We start from the raw sequence: 13146 nt of genomic DNA, 5'->3' as shown, positions 1-13146 counted from the left end.
TCTGTGCTTATGCCTCCATCCAATGGGGAGAAGCCAGGGGACCATATGGTTAGTTAGACCCAAGTTAGTGGCAAGGTCCCAGCTGTGTTTTAGCTTGACGCCGGGTATGCTTATGACATGATTAAAAATGACTAGTAAATAATGACATGCGACAAGGACTGCATGGGCTAGTGATGACCGTAGATGCTCAACCCAATAGTAAGACTAAATCTGTTCAATGTAGTGTGGTCCAAAGTGGCAGACACCTGAGTCGCAGGGCAGGGAACTTGATGTTTTGAAGGACAGGAACAGTGGCCACAGTCAGGGTGGGCCAGCAGGTCAGGCAGGGCCTTGGAGGTCAAGTTAGAGCTTGAAGGGTTTTGAGCAGGGAAGTGAAAGTGAAGATTTTTTTTAAAAGATTTTATTTATTCATTTGACAGAGATAGAGACAGCCAGTGAGAGAGGGAACACAAGCAGGAGGAGTGGGAGAGAAAGAAGCAGGCTCCCAGTGGAAGAGCCTGATGTGGGGCTTGATCCCAGAACTCTGGGATCACGTCCTGAGCCAAAGGCAGACGCTTTAACGACTGAGCCACCCAGGCACCCCAGATTGGGTTTAAGATTTTTAAAAGGCCACTCTGGGGGCACCTGGGTGGCTCATTCGGCTAAGCGTCTGGCTCTTGATCTCAGTTCAGGTCTTCTTGATCTCAGTGGCCTGGGTTCAAGGCCCGCATTGGGCTACAAAAAAAAAAAAAAAAAAAAACACAACAAAAACAAAAAAACCCAGGCCACCCTGGATGCTATGTGGAGAACAGACTCTGGGACGGTCACTTGGGAGGCCACTGCAGTAGGTAGAGAGAGGATGATGGCCGAGAGTGTGACTGTGTTTCTGCAGGTTGCGTATTGCCCGTCGCGCTGGTCTGGGGGTCAAGTGGAGGTTGCGGTCTAGCCTGGGATGCACTTGCCAGCGAACATCCTGGTGCTGGGCGCTGAAGGCCTGGAGGAAGGGCGCCCTTTCAGATGTGCGCCAAGGGCTCTGTAGGCTGGCAGCAGCCCAGTGGTGGATCTGGGTGGTGAGAATGAGCTTGAAGAGAGGTGAGTGTATGCAGGACATATTTTGGAGGTAGAATGGACGGGACTGTTGCTGGATTAGATGTAGGTGTTCGAAAGGGAAGGAGAGGAGTCATAGGTCAGCCCTGGATTTTTATCTGATGGTGAGGATATCGATGCTGCTTACAGAGAAGAGGAAGCCCAGGGAAGACGAGAACATTGTATTTTAGATGTAGTAATTTTGAAATGCTCTTAGAGGGCCAAGTAAAAATGCCGGGTGGGGAGCTGGGTGTGGGTCTGAAGCTTGAGGGAGAATTTGGGGCGACAGTCATAAACACCGGAACTGTAAGCCCACAGATGGTAGAGTTCAAGTCCCTCCCCTTGGTTGTCTTTGTCAGATTGTGAATGCCTTCCGGGTGGAGATACTTGGCCTTTCTTATCCCCGGCAGGGTGTGAGTAAAGTAGGTGATCGATACATATGGGTTGACCAGATGATATAAATAATACAAGCGTGGAGCAATAGAGAGGAAGTGTCCTGGGGGGGGCTGGACCCTGCCCATGTCTAAAGGTGGAGGCTGTGTGGTTTCTAGTCCCTCCCGAGGGTGAAGCAGGTCTGATGGTGGTACCAGTCCATTAGGAGGATGTGACCCAAGGGTCTTGGGGCCGGTGTCACGTGTGGGTACCTGGAGTTACTCAGAGCAGCCAGAAATGGTGAGGAGGGGAGTGAGGACACAGAGGGGCCAGGAGAGCCCCATGGGTCAGAGGTGGGCGATGGGGTGGGGGTGGTGGTGCATGAGCTACGGACCAGAACTCGGCCCAGGCTGCGGCAGGCCTGTGGGCACAGGGATAGAGCGATACCAGGAAGAAGAGGGAGGACCAAGGGGCTGAGTGAAAGGATCCAGTAGAATGGGGCCGTAAGATGAAGGTCAGTGAGTTGCAGGCATACTTGATAAACACCAGGGAGCTAGCCTGGGTGTGGCCACAACATGCTGACCACTCCAGTCCCACGGGACCTGGGGCTCTGTTGTCCTTCGTGGCACCCCATGCCCCATATCCCTGCCAGGCCTCCTCTGCAGGATTGCCTTCCCAGAACGCTCCCAGTGCCAGGCCTGAAGGGCTGGCCCCTCCCTACTGCATTTGGGCCTGCCAATTGCCTCCCAGGTCACCACGTCTCATCTCCCTGCTGACATTGAACTCCCTGGCCACCACGTCCTTGCAGTTCACATCTCTCTGTTGGTCTGTCCTCTCTCCTCAAATGACCACCCCTCATCCCTACTCGCTGGCCCATCTGCAGCCCAGCAGGGCGCCTGGCTCATGTCATGTGTGCAGATCCCAGGAGGGAGAGATGGAGGAGGAGGAAAAATTCTTTCTTGCTTGGCCGATCAAGATGAGACCATCCCGTTCTCACTGATGATGAAGGTATAGGGACCTCTCTGCTCAGACAGCCAAGACCAGTATTGCTTATGACTGTAGGCTTTGGAGAAGGAACGAGGCTAGAGCCTGATACGGCACTCGATCGCACGATCCTGAGATCATGTCCTGAGTCAAAATCAAGAGTCAGATGCTCAAGTGACTGAGCCACTCAGGCACCCCTGGCATTGTGAGTTTTCAATAAGCTAATGAGGCGAAGGGCCTGGCAGGGAATATGGGTCCAAAGTTGAAGTATTCTGATCTTCCAGGGCATTTCATTATCAATGCCTCTTTTATTGACTGACTTCAAGGAATGCTTCTCATTTTGAGAATTTAGGCTCCTTGTCCAGAGGAGCCGAACATGCTGGAAATGAGGAGTAGCCATGTTTGGTAGATGGGGAGCTGTCCCTGGGCACGTGGGTACCTGCAGCTTCTTTTCACACATGGTTTCCCACTGCAAGTAATTCACGGCCAGCCAGGAGCCTGAATAACAACAGTGAGGATTCAGAATTTATTCATCCAACATCCCATAAACAGTGATTGAATGTCTTCCTATGTAAATGGAGATGCAGTGATGACTAACACACTGTCCCTGCTTTCAAGGAAATCATAGTCTAGTTAGGGAGGCAGATCAATAGACAACTAGAATCTACACATTCATGGGATCACTTTGGGTGCAGGCCCCCAACCCCAAGACACCCCCCCGCAAGGTTACCCCCAGTGCTGGGAAGAATGGCGTGATCTTAGTACTAGCGAGGGTCCCTCGTATCTGCACGTATATTTACAATGACAAATCATGTTCACTTTGAATTATTTCATGTGATATTGATATCAGCTTTATGAAATAGGTAGAGCTTACTGTTCTCATTTTATGAATGAAATCTAAGGCTCCACTGAGTAGCTGCTTTTAAATAAGGCAGAGTGCCTTATGCGAGACTCTGCTGTGATCTGTCTTCCAGCCTCTTCCATTGTCTTTCCATTGTTCTTATTCAGGGGTCTAGCTCACCACCTTTGGGGGCCAGGGTTTAGTTTTGATTCTGAGTTCACCCCCTTGGATTGGATGGCCACGTTTAGCTTCCCTGTTGGGACCTGTGCTCTCCGGAGACCCAAGCTGACAACTCATCCCATGCAAGGGGCTTTGTGCAACTCTTCCAGTCTCCAGGCCGCCATCTTGGTTCTGGCCGGGAGGCACAGCCCAGGTGAGAGTCATGACAGTTCCCCTTAAGGGGATAGAAGCTTTCATCGACAGAAGCTGGGTTGATTAGCTATGCTTGGGCAGCTGGAGAGCAGAGGAAGCAGGAGAAGAATCTTTTCATTTCTCAGTAGTATTGCTGGACTATTCTCTTGGCTGGAGAAAGAATGTACAAGTCACTTTAGCCTCCTTACGAATGGAATGCCTTATTTACATTTTATCAGAGAGGTTTTAATGACAGTGGCTAGGTATGAAATACCTAGAAGTCTTGTAGAGAGAATACATCAGCAGTTAAAATCTGCTTAGGGTTATTTACACAATGAATATGTCTTTCTAAAAAATTTAGGGAAAGTGAAGCTCCCAGACATACCTGTCACGTGATCGTAACATGGGGACGTGAGCTTATAGAGAACAGGTGTTTTCCCAGTCTACTTCTGTATGTTTTATCTTTGTGGAAGATAATATCATGGGTATTTTTGCTGCCCACAGATTGTGTGGGTGGGGCAGCTCAGACATCTTCTGCCAGACCTGCAGTGCAGCAAGATGAGGATTTTCACTGTAGCAGGTCAGAAATCTGGAAGGAGCCACCTCTCTCCCCCTATCTTGAACCTTACCGCAATAGCTCTCGTAACACTATCTTCTGCTGGAGGCAAACCAATTAACTGGTCATTACCTTTGAATATCCATGGGAGGTTTGGGAAACATGGAGAAATAAAAGCCATCGTGGATCAAAGATGAGTTCTGAAAAGGGCTTTTTAAAGTCCACTTGCTTCACTGAGTTAGGGATCAAGTTATATATTAATTGACTGGGAAAGAAAACCTGCTGAAAATTTTGTTCTGTAGGCAGGGAGTGTAGTCTGATTAGTAAAAAGTCTGAATTACAGTGTGTGTGAGTGTTTTAAGAAATACTTTTGCTTTACTCTCAATTCTTGCAGTAATAGGACCGACAAAGTGTTTTGCGTTTGAGTCTTCATGTATTAACGTCAGTTGGGTATAAACAGGTGAGTCCTTACAACATTTATTTTTGTTTTAAGGTGGTTAAAATTATAGAGTATTGATTTGCTCGGGAGAGCTCCCCCTTGTCCTTAGGCACACGTCCACCCAAACGTGTTCAAAAGAGCATAATTTCCAAATGACTGAAACCTCCATCATTCTTACTATAAATTCAAATTGAAAACAAAGCATCTAGTCACGAATAAAACTTGATTTTTCTGCCTAACTTTATTTTATTTTATTTTTTTTTGCCTTCCACTTTGGAGAAAATGTTACCACCTGAGTTGTATTGATGGGTTTGTTGTGTTTTGGAGGCCATAGGCCTCGCCAACTGCAGACAGCTGTGCGTAGCCCACCCTTCACTCCAGATTCCAGCGTCTGTTGGGGGTGTAAAAATTGTTTTATACAGCCCCGCCAACGGACTGAAATAAAGACCCAGCCCCGAATGATGATTATCATGTGTGTGTCTGTGCTGGCTTTTCTGGGTCAAGATGTGTCTGGCCAGTTAGCCTTGCAGCAATCCCCTGCTACGCTTCCCGTACCTCTTACTGCAAACCAGAAATCTGATTTTGCTTTGTATGGGGTGGGAGAGATTGAGGAGGATGAAAGCATTTTACCACAGGCAGGGCTTCTTGAATTTATGCTTTCAAAACCCAGATTCCTGGGCCCTGCTCCCAGAGATTCTGACTCAGTGGCATTAATTTGCCCAAGGTCCATCTCTAACGAGTGCCCAGGTGGTGCTGAGGTTACTGGTCTGTGGAACGGGCTTCAAGCGGCACTAGCCTAGGTCATTAATTTTGAAGAAACTCCACTGTAACAATGGAACTGCGGTTCCTGACTCCCCAGAATGTGACCAGTACAGCAGAGGCAGGTAAGGCCATGCTTAGGGTGACCAGCTGTCCAGTTTGACCCCCTCCAGTCCTGGTTTTAGCCCTAAAAGTCTTGTGTTCCAGGGAACTGCTCAGTTCTGGGCGCACGGGGAATTTGGTCGCCCAAAAAGCATACTGGGCTGGCTTCTCATGGTTGCTTTGGAGTGACGGCGTTTCACTTAAATTTTAAACCCAAGACAAGCCGCTGAGCATACTGTGAAATGACGTGTAACCGTGTACAACTGAGGACTGCCGGGTCGAACCTTCAGCTTTTCTAAACCCCTTTTCTCACAGGTCGTGGTAGATCAGGCTGCCCAAACTCGCCTGTACTTCGGAATCACCTGGGGAGCTTAAAAAAAAAAAAAAAAGACACAGGTGTCTGTGCTCTTTCCAATTGTGAGTTAATTGGTTTAGGGTGTGGCCTGGGTTCCTGAAGTTTTCAAGTCCCCTGATGAGTCTACTCTGCAGAAGTCTCGCGAGCCCTGTGGTCATTGGTTGTCAAAGATGGCGGCCACACCTCCCTCTTGCTGCACGCTCGCCGCTATCGCATCAAGAGCTGGGATCTGTTTCCTGTCCTTGAGTCACACTGCCCTCGTGACTTGCTTTGGACAATAAGACGGTAAATTCTGGGTTCCCGAGAGCGCAGGCCGTGAGAGGTCGCTTTTGTTTCCTCTTGGAAGCCAGCCTGCGTGGGAGAGCTCTGACCACCCTGAGTGCACAGCGCTGTGAGAAAGTTCCAGCTCATCTGGGGCGGGCGGGCCACCTCGTGAAGGGGCCGTGAGGCACGGAGAGGCGAGTGACGCTCTCGGATCTTGAAGCCCAGCCCGGCTAACAGCTGAATTTGGCTGCGTGAGTGACCCCAGCTGGTGCCACCAGGATCGGACCAAGCAGGCAAGCCTCTCCTTAGCTTTGCCTTAAGTCCTTTCGTTTTGGGTGGTTTGTTACAGAACAATGGGTAGCCCCCACACAAGTGCAGTCCTTGCACTTGTAATAAAAACAGGGGGCATTTTGGAAGGCCCGGCGTTAATGAGGAATAGTCTCTTTGCTGTCTCCAGGTTAACGTGCAAAGCCCAAACAAACCCACATTGCTGAATATTCGAAGGAAAATTATTAATCACATCCCTAAAATTACTGGTGATAGTGTGCAGAGATTTCACTCTTGGCAACACGGTAGCTTCAACAATGCCGGCTCTTGCATCCTCTAGAAAGCAGAGCCCAGGGGAGAGTTCTAGAGCGCTGTCAGTCTGTCCGGGAAGGGCAGTCCCGGAGTGTGGGGGTGAGCAAGGCAAGAGAAAAGATGACATGATGTTGTTGAATGCCAAGGGGAACACACTAGCTGCTGTTGACCAGTGAGCTGGGGGGTAAGGCATCCTGTGTCACTCCACATGCCTGCCTACTTGGCATGTGGGGATTTCTCCAGAAGGCTGGCAAGAAGGAACCGTGGGGGGGGGGGGGGAGGCGTGTAGTTCATGGAAAGAAAAAGAAAGAGGAACGTAGCTTCCCAGCTCCCTCTTATTTCTCATTGAGGAAGTCTTACCCCACGGAGGGGCTAATGCCATGTACTCAGTGGCTGCCCAGGGGATCCAAGCACAATCCCACACCACACCTTGTTTCCTCCACGTCCCCGGGGTGAAGGGACACCTGTGCGCGGGTGAGGTGTTTACCAAGACAGACAGACAGACAGACAGGAGGAAGAGGTTGAGGGAATCCGAGAAGGTGGAGAATAGTTTTGTGTGTTTTTTTTGTTTGGTTTTTTTTTTTTTACCAAAATGAAGACTGTGGACTGTCTTTCTTCATGACTGTTCTTGCCAACTATATTCTGAAGCTGAGCTAGGATCCATTAGTAGAGATGCCCATTCTGCTGGTAGCCCCATGCTCAGTAGCCGTTCCAACGCAAATGCAAGACTTGTCTTCGCTGGTCTTTTCCCTCCCAGTCGTCCCACCCAACGCGACATTCTCCCTGGACATTTGCAGAATGGTCACAGCAGCTCTGTGTTCATCTTCGGCTCCCAAGGAGTTGGTTCTTATTTTACTGTTTTGCAGAGCGAAGTCTTTTCTGGAAGAGAAGGCAGGGTGTGCATGCTTCATACAGCCCTGTGAGAACATCCATTCTTCTTGACGAGGTGTTACTGCTTTTCCTCGTCAGGTCTCTGCAGCGGGGAAGGAGATTTCGAGTGTAAACATCATGCCGTGTGTAGTTAGTTCGTGAGGCCGGGTGGTTCCTAATATCAGTGCCTGTCTAGGACTGGTACCGTTCTATGTTGCAAACCCAGCGCCCTCCCTGACCCTAGGAGCCAGTAAGAGAATCGGAAGTCTGTTAACATCAAAGGGTTTATTGTTTGGTGCCATCATTTTGCTGGAAAAGAATTGCTTCCACTGGTTTCTCAGTCGTCTGTTTTTCCCCTTTCCTTTTAATTGCTTTGTGTGTATAGCAGCTCACCTGACTTCAAAAGGGCAGACAAAGAGAATTTGGCCTAAGGTCTAGGAAGTTAATCCGGTCATTACTTGGCCACAGGAAAAGCAATCTGCCCTTCTGTTTCCCATAATTGAGGTGATTGATTGGTGATAGAGGGCCACCATTTTCCTTCCCTACTTGGGGTGCCAAGAGATGGGCTTCGTCTCATTTTTACAGAAATATTTCTAAGTCATGGGGGCGCCTGGGTGGCTCAGCCTGTTAAGCGTCTGCCTTTAGCTCAGGTGATGATCCCGGGGTCCTGGGATCGAGCCCTGCGTTGGGCTCCCTGCTCAGCAGGGAGTCTGCTTCTCCATCTCCCTTGCCCCTCCCCCTGCTTGTACTCTTGCTCTCTCTCTTGCTCTCTTTCTCTCAAATAATTTTTTTTTAAAGATTTTATTTATTTATTTAACACAGATAGAGACAGCCAGCGAGAGAGGGAACACAAGCAGGGGGAGTGGGAGAGGAAGAAGCAGGCTCATAGCGGAGGAGCCTGATGCAGGGCTCGATCCCATAACGCTGGGATCACGCCCTGAGCCGAAGGCAGACGCTTAACCGCTGTGCCACCCAGGCGCCCCTCAAATAATTTTTTAAAAAAGAAATATATCTAAGTCATAAGCATGAAAAGTCTCTTACGGCATAGAGCAAGATAAGAGTGTTTGGTAGAACAAGTCCTACTTCAGTTCCCTCCCCATGTTGCAAGCATGTGCATGGTCTTTGGGAAAGAAAAGTCCGAAGCCTGTGGTATCGTTTCTAGTGAAAATTACTACGTTTATTTCATTCTCAAATGAAGGAGGTTTGACATGCATTTCATGTCCAGGTAGTAGTCTCTGCTTCCTAGGAGGACGGACTTTCTACGTGTCCCCCTGAACAGGTGATAGATCCTTGGACTTAATTGTTGCTGTTGAAAGGAAGGGAAACTCCGTATGTGAACGGAACAGAGGTGTTGTCTTTATTGACTCTTTTCTTTAGTAAATGAAAGAAGTCGCGTTCAAGCAGACTCAAAAAAGAGAATTGGTTGGCTCAGAGAAGACAAAGGCTGTGTGTCAGACCAACTGTATCCAGGATTCAAGCGGTGATATAAAGACGTCTCTCCCTTTTTCTTTCTCTTATTTTTTATCTCTGACTCTTGGTTCATCTTTTGTTCATGATGGCTTCGTTCTCAGGCACAATGCTCTCTCCTAGTTCCAAAACGTGCACTAACAGAGCTACGTTTTACCTCTAATGCTTAGTTGTGCTTTAACAAAAATTCTAGGGTTGATTTTAAATGGATAGGCCCTGTTCAGATTTGGGGGGAATCAGAGAATAGAAAAGGGTTGATTTCTCTAGGGAAAATTCAAGATGCTGTACAGAAATATGGAAAAGGATGTCATACCGGCAAAAAGAACAAATACCCACTACTCTGGGAAAGGGGCTCACTACCTCCTGGCTAAGAAGACTTCAGCTTTGAGAACTCCTCTACCCGTTTTGACAGTTATGTGACAGTGGACCCAAGTTTCAGGGGTAGACTCACATTAACTGAGCCCAGAGGGACTGATGTATAAACCCAAGTGCTGATTTATTCAGGATGAGAAGGACATTCATATAATCTCAAATGCCAACGTTGAGAGAGCAGTCCATGTTCTCCTTTTAAGCAAACCACAAGAAAATTCAGTCATAAGAACTCTGCTAAACAAGGGTGCTAAACAAGGTGGGTCAGAATGAGGGGAGATAGTGTAATGGTCCACAGTAGACTCTGCCTTGGGAGTCAGAGGACAGAACAGCATTGTTCCTGGATGGTAGATAGCCTCTGTGAGATTGTGGGCTGCTCTTCTGGCCAGTCTTTATCAGAGTTTGGCCCCAACCCACTGCACTGGCAACCTGACAAAACACAGATTTCTGTTTCCACCCAGACTTGCTGAATTGGAACCAATAAGAGGAACCTCCATTTTCAACAAACTCCTTTGGGTTTGCCTCTGTTGTATGCAAGTGACTTCTCTAAAGCGAATCCAACCCTTCTGTTCACACAATCTTTATTCTAGCAGGATGTAATTGATTAGATTTCTACTTAGTGAATTATTAAACATCTTGGTTTTGACTACCTTTCCTAGCTCTCCATGTAAGTATTTTTAGATTCATTTTAATTCTTAAATTCTGATGAGAACGTATGGTAGAAATTTGGAAAAGAATGGAAATATATTAGGGTTTTAGTAAAATCGTCTGTAAGCTCATTGTTCTTTCTCTGTGTATATGGGTCCGTCCACTCTTCCCATTCAGGGGTCTGGGAATATTGTATATAGCGTTCACTTTCTGCTACATTTACTCTAATTTAATTTGAGGGCATCTCCTCATACCTTTCACTCACACGGTATTCACGTCTTTCTACTATTTCCGTTCACATATTTATGGATAGAATTTTATTCCCCCAGATCATTAATCCTGTATATTGTGTGTAGTTTTTACAGGTGTGGAAGAATGGGATTTTGTGTTTTACTTAAAAATGAAACCAATAGAAACACATTTATGTTTCAATCAAAAATGAGCTTTTTCTAGGAGGGAGATTTTTTAGATAAGTTCTTAATAACAGAATATTGTAACAAAGTCACAGAGGTCACAGTTGACAGTTAATTGTCTTAAGGTTGTAAGTACATTTAACCTCCTGTTACTGAAATTGTTTACAAGGAAAAGAACTGTTTTTGCCATGAAATACTCTAACAGATATCTTTTCCAATAACAAATGTACTTAGCCTCAAGATCAGTCGTCCTTAAAAGATAACTATGAAATGAATTTCTGAATATTACATGAAAGATTTGCCCTTTCTGGAAGATAGACTTGGGCAGAAACTCAACTTTGAGCTTATAAGCTATAGAAGGAATAAGGGTTTAACAGAAAATTTATGGCCACATAAAAATTTTATGGCTACCTATAGTCTGCCGTCCCATCGATGGACTCTTCTAGGTCAGCTTAGCTCCGTCTACACTGTGGGCCTCAGGTGTGCAGCCAGAGCTGCCCACATGTCCGCTTACACCCGTTTACATGGGTCAGAAAGCCCTGGCTGCTGTTGCTTCTGATGCATACGTTTCAGGGTCCCTGGACGCAGCTCCCACCGACATGGAGCCTTCCTGGGAGCTGCTGGAGGGACCAGGCAACAGTCCTGAGGCAGGTGGGGGGGTGGTGGTTAATGCATAATGAAATGGACTTCCGCCAAGAGAGCTAGGAGAGGAAGAGCTGGCGGATAAATGGCTTGCCTTTCTGCTCCTTCCTGCAGACTATCCCAGGGTGCAGGGGTGTGTAGAGCCTGTCTGGGAATGGCATAGAAGACCCTGCAGCCAGTGCGGTCTGCAGTGAAGCCATCACCAGCTCAGTTGTGCACACCCTGGGATTTGCTCTCCTTTGGTTTCTGCCTCACTCTTGCTCCTCTGAGATTCCATCCGCCCCCCCCCCACACCCGTCAGAGAATTAGCGTGTGGCCTCTTCACCTTTTTATGGGCGTGGGTAAGTGAGTGATTCGCCTCCCAGAAGCACTTGTGCCAACATCTCTCCAGTTTTTAAATGTTGTTGAAGATGAAAAGCCTTTGACTATAAGTTCCCAGGACTTTGCACCACTTAGGATTCATGGTAATTTTAAAAAATTTCTTGCTAATAATTGGAGCGCCTAGGGAGTTTAGTCAGTTAAGCGTCTGCCTTCGGCTCAGGTCAGGATCCTGGGGTCCTGGGATCGAGTCCCACCTCGGTCTCCTTGCTCAGCGGGAAGTCTCCTTCTCCCTCTCCCTCTGTAGCTCCCCCTGCTTGTGCTCTCTCTGTCAAATAAATAAATAAATAAATAAATAAATAAATAAATAAATAAATCTTTAAAAAAATTAAATTTCTTGCTAGTAAGCTTCTGAGGCCAGTCTTCTTTTCCTGCTCTTTAAATTCCTGTGGGTCTCCGCACTGGCCATAGAGATCAGCAGCAGTATAATTTTCCAGGTATACGGTGAGAATCTCAACGTTTGTGTACATTGTTTTGGAATGCCAGTTGCCTACCTCCAATTTGCCAATCCTGCCTCGAGAGGTTTTAATGTGCTTTTTGTCTTTGAGTCACTCTAGGCATGCACATCACCTGCTTCTCCACTACCCACCATGGTGGGTGCCAGCCACGCCCATTTGTCATTCCCTCATCAGCTCAGAGGTATAACAAAGGGAGTGTGGGCAGTCGTGCAGGTCCCCAGGTGCTCCTGGGTGTGACGCAAGGATACCAGTAAGCGAAAGTCGTATTGTAATTTTATGCTAAGTAACTGTCTGTAGGTTTAGTGCAAGTTGATTTATTGAAAGACAGGATGCATCCTCCTTTTCCTATCTATTTCTGAATGAATTTGGGGAGATAACTCAAACGTTTACATCGTACTTGGATGCCTTTTATTTTCACCATGTCACGGCTAAGTTGAGAGCAACAGCGATCTGATGACTCCACTTCCTTAGTCAGTGTGCGTGCCTGCTTCTCTTCCTCAGTCTCCCTCCTGCTCCCTAATTTTGGCGGTCAGGGTCTCAACTTCAGACTGCGACCATGATCTCCTAACCAGGCTTCCTGCCGGTCTCAGCAGCTTCCCATCTCTGGGGCATCATGAACCCACAGCCATCTTTTGAAATGGAAATCTGGTCCCACACATGGTGGGGTTGAAACCTTTCAAATAACCCCACTGGCTTGTGTACCAGCATGGGATCCGAGGCCCTCCTGGGTTCACTGCCATTACTCGCCAGGAACTGGTACTGGTTTCTGCAGGTGCACAAGCTTGTATTGGGCCAGTGTTCTCAGCGGTTATCGGTACCCTCAGAAAACGAATCAAACTCCTGGCGATGAAGTGGTCCACCCTACTGACAATTGATCTGTTGTATAGGGAGCGGGATGTTACAGAGATGTGTCATTAAGGGACGGACCTGGGTGCGTGGTCCCTAGTGTGTGCGTTGGGCAGGTGACCAGACCTCTTTGTCAAATGCCAGTGTATTTACATGGAGAATTGTGGAAACGATACTTTTTATTACTGAGGTATGTGAGGAATGGATGTCCCCCCCCCTTTTTTTTCCCATTCCAGTCATTGGTACAGAAGTTAATTAAAATTTTCCAAGTTGAAGTTGCTGGTCAATGGTAGATCCAGGATTGAAACCCAAGAAGTTTGGGCCCAAAGTTACTGGGCTTCACCCATGGCCCTAAAATATTTTCTTAAAATTGACTGCTTTTTCTGTT

At 47.4% G+C, this 13146-nt stretch overlaps 1 long non-coding RNA gene across 4 annotated transcripts in view; it reads left to right on the top strand.

Annotated features, from left to right (window-relative positions):
- Nucleotides 1-13146, top strand: part of LOC123790457 (uncharacterized) — a 295934-nt gene that overhangs the window by 3325 nt on the left and 279463 nt on the right. For 3 of the 4 annotated variants that reach the window (XR_015724606.1, XR_015724609.1, XR_015724608.1), the window contains exon 2: nt 4564-4629. The exons of the other annotated variant lie outside the window; for it this stretch is intronic. This is a non-coding gene — a long non-coding RNA (uncharacterized LOC123790457). The remainder of the gene's footprint in view (nt 1-4563; nt 4630-13146) is intronic. 4 annotated transcript variants of the gene reach the window in all.

This window comes from Ursus americanus, chromosome 5 (genome assembly GCF_024610735.1).
Source record: "Ursus americanus isolate L20-20 chromosome 5, mUrsAme1.1.p, whole genome shotgun sequence".
Lineage (NCBI taxonomy): Eukaryota > Metazoa > Chordata > Mammalia > Carnivora > Ursidae > Ursus > Ursus americanus.
Note: the sequence above shows the minus strand (reverse complement) of the source record. Positions and strands in the feature narration are given on the sequence as shown.